Below are 10935 nucleotides of genomic sequence, written 5' to 3'. Positions count from 1 at the left end.
CTTAGGTTGTCTCATTAAAAATATTTTACACAGATCTGGCCACAGTCTAAATTAGATCACCTAAGTCGATAGCCCAAATTCAGAATTTGGAACCTCTGACCCCCAAATCCTCCAAGACTTAGACAATTCCTCCAAGAAATGGCAAATGGCCTGAGGTTCCTTACCTCCAAGCTTGCTTTTACCTCTGCTCAAAGCCCTCATTATGCCAACCTGGCTCTGCTCTACAATTAATTCTTGCTGACTCCCATTTCCTTAAACCCCCTAGATCAAGTCCTGACCCCCATCCCTCCTCCTCATTTATTGCCTTCGAAATAGCAGATGAACCCCCATCTTACAAAACCAAGGGGCCTTCTGCCCCCTCATCTCAGCCCCCTCCCCAAGCCCTGAATCCCCACTCCCCATCCCCCATACCTCCACCTCCCACCACATGGCCTGAAACTCTTCTTCCTGGAAAGTAGCCGAGACTGTGGAGTCCATGTTCCCTTTTCTATGAACAGATATTTCAAAATTGAGGACAGATTTGGCTCATTTTCTGAAAATTCTACTAAGTTTAGGAAGGAATTCATATGTCTGACTCAGGCCTATCACCTTACTTGGGCAGATGTTCACTATATTCTCACTTCCACCTTGACCCCAGTGAACATGCCCATATTTGGCAAGCTGATCTCCTCCATGCTGACCAGATTCTCCATACCCCAAACTCCTCACCTGGCAAGGAAAAAAACAACAGAAAAATCTGTCTCAATTAGAGTAAAACTACTGCTCATCTGTCCTAGTTCAGGAATACAAATTATTTATTTTCTCTAGTGGGGATATCACCCAGAGCACTAACAGGCTTGCCTCCCACTTCAAATGGAGGAGAATAATATGAAATCATGGTCTTGTGAGTATGAGCACCCAAAGGACAAAGGGAAAATGTAATTTTAAGGGCACAACTAGCTGGCAAATGTCCTCCCTTAAATTAAAATAGTTATCAAGAAGTTAATTAGTGCCAAGCCTAGGGGCACATACCTATAATCCCAGTGGCTCAGGAGGCCGAGTCAGGAGGATTACAAGTTCAAAGCCAGCCTCAGCAGTAGGGAGGCACAAAGCAACTCAGTGAGACCCTGTCTCTAAATAAAATACAAAAATAGGGCTGGGGATGTGGCTCAGTGTTTGAGTTCCCAAGAGTTAAATCCCTGGTCCAAAAAAAAAAAAAAAAAAAAAGAAGTTATTTAATATCCTCCGTTCTGAGTGAGGCCCCAGACAGAGGTCATGGAAGGAAAGGAAGAAACTGGTGACCCCTAGAGGCCCCGGGATTGGGGAGCTGTCCCATAGTCAAAGAGTCAGTTTTCTTGGCACAGGTACCCATGTTCTGTTCTCCTTCACTTGTCCTCAAAAGTAATAGTAGGGGATGGCTTAATCACAGTTGAGATAAAGGAGATGCCTAATAATATTCTGCATCCAACCTGGCTTTCTTATCAACTGGGGGAAAAAAATGGTCTCTGGAGGAAACATAAACTACAGGACCACACCTTAAAAGGCTGACTTTATAAAGGAAAAAATATGGTTAAAATGCCCAATGAATGAGATTTTGCCTCTCAGGCTCAGAAGAGCAGCTTCCCTCACTTACCTTCTGCCAGATCACTCTCTGTCCAAGTCTTGCATTGAAATGTAAATTGCAGAGGCCCGCAGGGCTTGCAGAGAACTGATTTGGGACTGAAGAAAAAAGTGTGTCACTTTTAAATCCAAGCCTCCTGTGGCTGGTTATCTTGCCACCCTGCTTTCTTAACAATATCCACTACAGCATAGGGAGGGAAAATGGAATGATCAAGTCTTCTTTACCTAAGGATTTTAGTGCTGTCTCATTCTTTCACTCTAATTTTAGCCAAAAAGTAAACTCTAATAAAGATGTTTTATATGCTCCTTTACTAGAGTAATCAATGACCATGTCATTTTTTTTAGAACTCTTCATTTTTTCTTAGAATTTTTTTAATTCTATATTTTCAAGCTCATGGTTTTATGATGAATGCACATTGGATCTTGTGTGCCTAGATTAAAATATTTTCCTGATCAGTCTTATTTTATCTAACTATAGAGGTTTTTACACTCTGTCTTTGTTCAGGGGCCAATTTTTAAGGGTTAGCTCTCAAATACGTTAGGAAAATTTCCTCTTACAACGGATACAAGATCTCTGTCTCCTGTCTGTTTTGTGTATGTGTGCACACCTGCGTACTGTATTGTTGTGTCTACATGTGTGCTTGTGTCCATATGTCATGCACATGGTATCAAATTTGGTATATAGATAGATGCTACATATAAAATCAAGTACTCTTAACTTCTCAAATTCCATAAGGTAATATATTTAAACATTAAATGTGTTTTTATAGATTGGTAAATGGAAAAAGGTTTTAGATTGCTTTGTATCCGTGTCCTTACTGAAACAAGATTACTGAGGGTTATGATTCTAGCTCTGCACTTCTCCCGGGTGAGCTGCAAGACCTATGGGCCTGCTTCTTGACTTCCCTCACAGGACGGCCCCCAACCACCAATCTTCACTCCAGTCTCAAATGTAGAAACCCAAATTGCCCCCTGCCTCAAGGCAGGTAGATTCATCAGCCTCTCTGGGCTTGTGGAAGGGTGAAAAAGAACAAGAAGAAGCAATTGAACTTATTGATGAAATAGACAGACTTAACCAACAAGCCAGTGAGGTGATATTGAAAGTAGAACAGAAATATAACAAACTCTGCCAACCATTTTTTTTTTTCAGAAGAAGTCATAAAAATCACAGATTTGGGGGTAACAACATTTATCCACCATCCACAAGTGTCTGCACTGCTTGGGGAGGAAGATGAAGAGGCACTGCATTATTTGACCAGAGTTGAGTGACAGATTTGAAGATATCAAATCAGGTTACAGAATAGATTTTTATTTTTATGAAAATCCTTACTTCAAAAATAAAGTTCTCTCCAAAAGTTTCATCTGAAAGAGAGTGGTGATCCATCTTCAAAGTCCACTGAAATTAAGTGGAAATCTGGAAAGGATTGGGTGAAATCTTCAAGCCAAATGCAGAATCAAGCCATGAGGAAGAGGCAATATGAAGAACCAGAGAGCTGCTTTACCTGACCACTCTGAGGCAGGTGCAGACGAGTTAGGAGAGGTGACCAAATCCATTGCAGCACTACTTGGTTCCTGATATGGATGATGAAGAAGGGGGAGGAGAAAAAGAAAAAGAAGAAGATGATGGTGATAAAGCAGGAGTAGAAGATATTGATGCAGAAGGGAATGAGGATGAAGGTGAGGAAGATGAAGATGATGATGAAGGGGAGGAAGGAGTGGAGGAGGAAGGAGAAGATGACCAATTGAACATTGATGGACTCCAACCTTTTTTCTTTCTTCCTTTTTTAAAATTCAGTCCCTGGGGGCAAGTTGCAGTCTTTTCCTCCCCTCCCCCCTTGTGCTCAGTTGCCCTGTTCTTGAGGTCTCTTTTCTCAAACCATGTTTCTCAACTTCTTTTGGGGGAAATACCTTGAGCAAAGTACAATGGGAAAAGAATCTCTACACCCTTCTGTTCTAAATTCATTTTTATCCCTTCCTGTCTCAAAACAAAAACCTGTATGGAATCCACAGCACCGTGCTCTGTGGGAAAGAAGCCCTTCTGTTCCCTTCTGTGCTGGACGCTGGAGGGGGCTGGGCCCTGTGGAGTGCATAGAATTCTAGCTTTTCCCTCCTTTCTCTGTATATTGGGCTCAGAGATTACACTGTGTCTCCATGTGAATATGGACAGTTAGCATTTAACAACATGTATCTTCTACTTTTTTGTTTAAAAAAAAAACTTGGGGCTGGGTTTGTGGCTCAGTGGTAGAGTGCTTGCCTCACATGTGTGAAGCACTGGGTTCAATTCTCAGCACTGCATATAAATAAATGAATAAAAATTTATTATTTTTAATAAATTTAAAATTTAAAAATTACTTTAAAAATGCTAAAAATTATTTTTAAAATTTAAAAACACTTAAAAATATTGGTTAACGTTTAGCAAAGGGTGGGTTTGAGATGTTTTGATGGGATAAGTGGGCTTTGTGACAATATGGCTTCTTCTTTGACATGTTTAACTGTGATGTTTAATGGACATACTTCCTGTTTAAGATGACACTGTTAAAATAAAATCCTCTCCTAATGATGACTTGAGCCCTGCCACTCAAGGGGAAAACCAGCAGAACTTCTGGGATCTTATTTGGAATTGACCTTCTCTCTCTCTCTCTCTTTTTTTTTTTTTTTGTGGTGCTAGGGATTGAACCCAGGGCCTTGTGCATGTGAGGCAAGCACTCTACCAACTGAGCTATATCCCCAGCCCAAGAATTGTCCTTCTCTATTGTAATTTTGTTTATTTTTAAATTTTCTTTTTTTTTTAACTGTAAAGGAAAGATGATGCTCAGTTTTAAACATTAAAAGTGTACAAGTTGCTTTGTTACAATAAAAAAAAACTAAATGTGTACACACATACACACACACACAAAAGATTCTATCAGGTGTAATTTATATACAAAGAGTATGAGAGTTTTCAGTTGGGTTTCAATTAAAGTACCATAAAAACATAAAAATGTTTCATCTTATTAAAGTGGAAAAATTTGTCTAAACTCAGAAATTTTATAAGGGTTGTTTCATAATGTGAATTATGAAAAAGAATCAACAGCTAGGAAAGAGATATAAAAAGATTCTAGGTACAGAAATATATTTTAATATGGAAAATAGAAGAAAAAATTCTGGAGTGAACGTCTTTGTGTGGTAAAGTAAAAAGTTATAGAATGTCTAAGTAGGTTTGTGGAGAGAAAATGTCAAAGAGTTTGTGTGTAACTAAGTTGATTGTATATAAATAGCACAATCAGTTAAAGTTACTCAAGGTTTTCTCCTGGGTCAAATATTAATGTACTAATATAAAAAAAGTTTAATCCTCTATGGGTTGAAATAACAAAGCTTTCTTTAAACATTAATCTACTCTTATCTATCAAGATAATCTCTTGTTTCTGTTAAGTTTTATTCTTTAGAAAAACTTGTCTTGAAGGAATTAGGGTTTGTACAATTCTGGTTAAATAACAACTGTTATTTTAGAGTATTACACTACCTTACAGAGTCTAAACTTTTATTTAAAAGCTAAACTTGATTAATATAAGAACATCAGTGCAATCATGGGACTGTTAATAGCTTCTTTGTGATATCTTCAAAGTATATAAGTCTTTGACATATAAGGTTTAAAGGGAATTTTTACCAAGCTGGTATTCTTCAAACTAAAGTTTAAAGTAAGGTTTGGGACTATAAAATTATGTTTCTTGGTTTATAACTATTATACAAACTCAATAGGTTTTTGTTCTTGTTAATTTCATTTTGTATTTTCCTTGTAAACTTTAACTGTTGTCTGTTAGTGCCTTACAGAAGTACAACTTCTAATATAACAACCTGAGCTAATTTGAGTTAATAGGCCATCACCTACAGGATGATGTATGGCTAAATCCAGTACTAATACTGACTCCAATTAAATAGAAGCTGTAAATAACATAAAGTTATAGACATTAAAGTTAAAATCCAGTACTTTTACTTTAAGACTGGTGAAACCGGCTTATTGGATGTTTAAGAACAAAACATGGAAACTAAAGGTAAGAAAGTAAAAGGGCCAAGAAAGAAAACAGCCAATATTTGGCTCTTACCCTCTGAGTCAGCTTAAACTCAGGGAACAAGGGGACTTCTCTAAGGCCTTTGCAACTCTGGGCCACATCACCTCCTGATCTGGGGATCACTGAGACCCTAGAAAACAGAAAGTTGAAACAGTGCACATGCTACAAAGAAGAGGTTTGTTGAAGAGGAAGATGTCCCTGATGCTTCCAAAGGGAGGCAACATGGTCAAGGAGACGCTGATCCATCCTGGAAAATGGCACTAAAGGAGCTAAGAGGCTACTTTCAAGTTCCCAAGAGTGACGCCCTGAGGGAACTTAGCTGACTCTTAACAATAGACAGGAACAAGGTCAATTTGGCCAGCCTGGTCTTAAACACCTAGTAAAAACAGTTATAACCAAAGTACAGCCATACTTTGGCATTTAAAAGAAAATACAATAGTTCTTTTAATGGAAATTAAGATGTACCCTTGTCAGCCCCACAGCCCTGGTGCCCCTCAAATTCTGAGGTATTTTTCCTTTGTGAGGCTCATATTTAACACTGTCTACCAAAAATCAGACTGGCCTCTGTACCTTGGCCTTCCTTACTTCTCAAATTGATGTTTTACCTAACAACCAAAGTTTGCCTATCCTGATAATGGTGCACACCAGACACAAGAGAGCCTTCAGTTTATTCCCTTACTCATAGGACTTCAGATATCCACCTGGATATCTCTGGCGCAGGAGCAGTAGGATCGCCTTCTGCTGAACAAGGTAACCTCTGCCTCTTCCTAGGGGGAAGAATGTTGCTTCTGTATCAATCAATCAGGACTGGTAAGGGATAAGGTTAAACAACTACAGGACTGATTGGAGCAGCAGAGAAGAGACCTAGCTGGTACCTGGTGGTCCTATTGGGGGATCTAAAATGATGGACTTCCTGGTTACTTCCTGCATGTCCCCCTTAATTTTCATCTTTTTCATAACAACCTTTCTTCCCTATTTTCTTAACTTTATACAGAAACAACTTCTTGACAGGGTGACCTGTTTAGGTTCAGAGGCCTCCCAAGAACACATCAAAGCTATTCTCCTCCTGCACTTGAAACTTGACCATCCTGAGCCCCACAAGGAGGAAATCACCCAAGATGACGTCAAGTTTCCCTCCCTCTACATCCCCTCCCTCTACACCCCTGTGTCTCAGGCCACAACTGCAGGAAACTTATGGGAACCCTCCCTCACCTCTGTGTTCTCTTCCATATCTCTGAAGGGGATCCCCTACTCCTTCCCCTTCAGAAGGAAGTAACTAGATATGATGACATTGCCCCAGCTCATTATACTATTTTCAGAGTCTGGAATGAAGGCTGTAGAAAATAGATTGCAGGGAACTTCCCTTATCCACAACTGTTCCCCTCCCCACAGGCCTGCCATGTGTGTAAGCAGAGGTCTGTGGCCAACTGGAGCTTTGTCATTGTAGTGGGATAAAGTAGAAACCCAGGCCTCAGCCAGAGAGAAGGCAGGAAGGGAAAATGGGGAGAACACAGAAGGAACTCACACCTGGCCCCCACCTAGAGCTGAACTGGCTGTCCCCAGTACTAAGCCCTGGGATCTCTATCCACACCCTTTGAAGCATGTGGGAAATAACAACCCTCAGGGATAAAAGGAGAAGTACAGGCCCAGGGAACTTCCCTTACCTACAACTGTTCCCTTAACCCCCCTGCCTTCCTCAAATTTTTCCTACCTAGCCCTTGCTGTAGCCTGTCACACCATTTTCTCCTTGAAAGTGTACCCCTCCATTGCATGATAAAGCATCTCTGATCCATTGAGGTCTATCACTATTTTTATCACTATATATATAAAAATAAATAAATAAAACTTTTGGTACCAAGGGACATTTAACAACTGACTGACATCCCTAGCCCTTTATGGTATTTATTTAGAGACAGGGTCTCTCTGAGTTGCTTGGGACCTTGCTAAGTTGCTGAGACTGACTTTCAACTCGTGATTCTCCTGCCTCAGTCTCCTGAGCTGCTGAGATTACAGGCATGCACCTAGCTTATAGGCAACAATTTTGCCATTAGTTAGGTAACATTGGTTACAGGGATATGAAAGAGTGCTTGTCTGAAAGGAGAATCTGATTTGACAGCAGGTGTGATGGCATTTGGGGGACAGGGCATGGCTTTCCAACGAAGTACAAAGTCTTCCTGCAGAGGGAAGGATATGTAAACTTTCCCTTGAGCAGTGATGTCAGCCCTGACTGACCTCTGGATGCCTTCCAAAGGGAAAACATGTGCCTATTTTCTGAAGTGATGATTTCTGCTAAACAAACCTGGTCACTGTCTTAACTGGTTGAGACTAGTTGAAATGATTTGGTTACGTGGGTGCTGCTGGGTGTTGAGTAAAAGTCACAAGGACTGAGTGCCTGCTCTAGATCCCAAGGAACCAAGGTGAAATGTAATCATTCATGATGAAATTCCAGGCCACGAAACTGACACTAATTTTGTTTATCTGATTTTCTAAGAAATGAGAAGGCTGACCCCAAATTGACCATGATCAGGATTTGGCTAGCATGATCAGGAAGTCCCCTGTATTTTAACCCTACAAGGAAAGCCACTTTGAAAGAATAAATCTGCTTTTTGTTTCCTGTTTCTGCTGTCTTCAGCCCTTTCCAGTCTATAAAGCCCACCTCCTCTGCCTCAGCCCCCAAGGGTGTCTTTAATCAGATTTTTAGAGAAGATGCCATCTAAATTCATGAATCACTAATAAAAGCCAATTAGACCTTTGAACTAGTCTTGTAATTTTGTCTTTTGAAGAGGAGATATCAAATACTTGCCCAAGGTGGAGGGAAGACAAAGACTCTTTTTGGTAAGAGCTTCCCCATATTTCTCTGAGAAGCAAAAAAAAACTGACTTCAGTTTTATCTTTTGGTTTACACATGAGTCCATCAATAAACTAAACATTCCCTCTAGGGTGTGGTGCATCAGCTTGCAGGGGACAGAGCTTCTCACTAACAATTAGAAGAGCCAGAGGCAGTGGAGAGCTGCTGAGGCCGGTGAGAGCACTGGGAGACTGACTATTCCAGAGCCCAGAGCCTGAGACAGCTGATATCTGCAGCTGCGTGTACCCTCTGGGTACTGGCCAAGTCTGGACAGACACATGAGGCTGAAAATCCAGATTCCGATCCCACAGAGGGCCATGGCCAGGGACAGAAAACCAGCAGGGCTCCTGGTGGAGACCAAGGAGGAATTCCAAGGACAGTCTGCTGAATCCTAAGCTTGTGTGTGGGACGAGCAGCTGAGACCTGAGTGTGAAGCCTCTGAGGAGCTGAGGAAGGTTTCAGTGGACTTGCCTAACTGAGATCAGGTTTGAGATGTGCTTGAGTTCTGGGGAGGGGACTCCCCATTAGAAACTGAGCCCTCAACCCTGCCTTGACTCACAGAGTCCTTGACTGGATCAGGGCACTGGAAAAGGGAACACTCCCAGGATGGTCATAACATTGGATGCCTTAAAATTTTAGAAGCTGCATTTGGCATCTCAGAAAAATTATTAGGTGCATGAAAAATAAAGCAAAACAAAAAGACAAACCCACAGATACCTAGATATTGAAATTACCTGACTTTGAAATAATTGTGATTGACATTAAAGAAACCAGGGAAAATATGGAGAACTTTACTTGAGTATAAAATATATAAAAAATATATTCAGTGGAAACTCTAGAACTGAAAAGTATGATAGACAAAGTTATGAACTCTATGGATTAGACACAAACTAAAGACAGGGTTAGTGAACTGCACACAAATCAATAGAAAACATCTGAACTGAAGCACAGAAAGAATGGAAAATACAGAAATAAGCATTAGAGAGACATGGGGCGCAGCACAGTGAATAGGTCTGCTACACTTGTATAATTAATTTCCTGGAGAAAGAGAGTGGGGCTGAAGCATATTTGAAGAGATCGTATCCAAGAATACAAGTTCCCTAAAACTGATGAAAGTCATCAATTCACAGATTCAGTAAGTTCTACGACTCCTAAGCAGAGTGAATACAAAGTCACTCATACAAGTGCATCATAGTAGGACCTCTGAAAACCAAGGACAAAGGTAGAAATTTTTTAAAAAATTAGTTGTAGTTGGACACAATGCCTTTATTTTATTCATTTTTTATGTGGCGCTGAGGATCGAACCCAGTGCCTTGCACATGCTAGGTGAGCACCCTACCGCTGAGCCACAACCCCAACCCCCAAAGGTAAAATCTTAAAAAGAGCCAGAAAGAAAGCCAGCCATGGCCTGCTAAGATGGTCAGCAGACACCAGAAACGGTGGAGCCAGAAGACAGTGAGGTCAGCACCTTCCGTGTGCCCAAAGAGAGTTCACAGATGTCATTAAAATTCCCCCAAAGTTTTATGCTTTGAATAAAAGTGTTTCCTTCCAGCAATTTCTGAATCCCCTATTTTTGGTAGGGCAATGGGCAGCACTGACATAGGAGCCCAGTAACTTTGGATCCTTAACAAAGTTTAGGCAATAAGCTTCATTTGGAAGACAGGGATAGTAGAGGCTTCTACTTTTATCTTTTAATTGTCATGAATAATATATGGTTTATAATTGTTTTCTGTACTTAAAATTAAAAAGAAAAAAGTTAATTATTCTAACATTCCAAAAAAGGTTTTTCAAAGGGTGAGTCTAGCAATGATTATTCCCTTTCTTGTTTCCATGATCTGCTTAGTTCCCATTCACCCTTTCTTAAAACCACAAGACTAATATTCTATGTCAATTTCTTTTTCATGTTAAAGTGTTAATAAAACACTGGATTTAACTTAATACTATTAACAGCATGGTTTTATTTATTCTGTCATCTCTGTCCTTACTTCCATGTCTTTCCAGAGCAAAAGCATGACCTACCCAGCCATTGAGGCAGATGTACTCAGGTACCCGGGTTAAAAATCTGGGACCAGATATGTCAAAGATTCCAACCAGCACACAGAACTTGAGGACTACACGCTTCCTGAGGCTTCTACTTGAGTCCCAAGTGAGCTGGCCAGTCCCCTTCTTAAAATCACTATGATCTTCCCCGAGATATAGCCTCCTAGCACACCATCCCTGGGAATCAGAGTAGTCTTCTTATCCAATCTTTTCATAACTTCTTCAGCTTGTGCCATCTTCTAGAATAAGTAAAGTCCTAGACTCCCAGTCAGGTGGGAACAAATCATCCTCACCATTTACTTGGTCTCTCTGTGGTTTCCATGTTCTACTTGTCCAGCAAAAATGCTGAATAACATGATTGTGACTCCAAATGGGGCAATAAAGATAGCAGGGGACCTT

At 40.5% G+C, this 10935-nt stretch overlaps 1 pseudogene; it reads left to right on the top strand.

Annotated features, from left to right (window-relative positions):
* Positions 1 to 2440: 2440 nt before the first annotated feature.
* LOC114099091 (protein SET-like) lies at positions 2441 to 7103 on the top strand (annotated as a pseudogene).
* The last annotated feature ends 3832 nt before the right edge of the window (positions 7104 to 10935 follow it).

This window comes from Marmota flaviventris, chromosome 1 (assembly GCF_047511675.1).
Source record: "Marmota flaviventris isolate mMarFla1 chromosome 1, mMarFla1.hap1, whole genome shotgun sequence".
NCBI lineage: Eukaryota > Metazoa > Chordata > Mammalia > Rodentia > Sciuridae > Marmota > Marmota flaviventris.
Note: the sequence above shows the minus strand (reverse complement) of the source record. Positions and strands in the feature narration are given on the sequence as shown.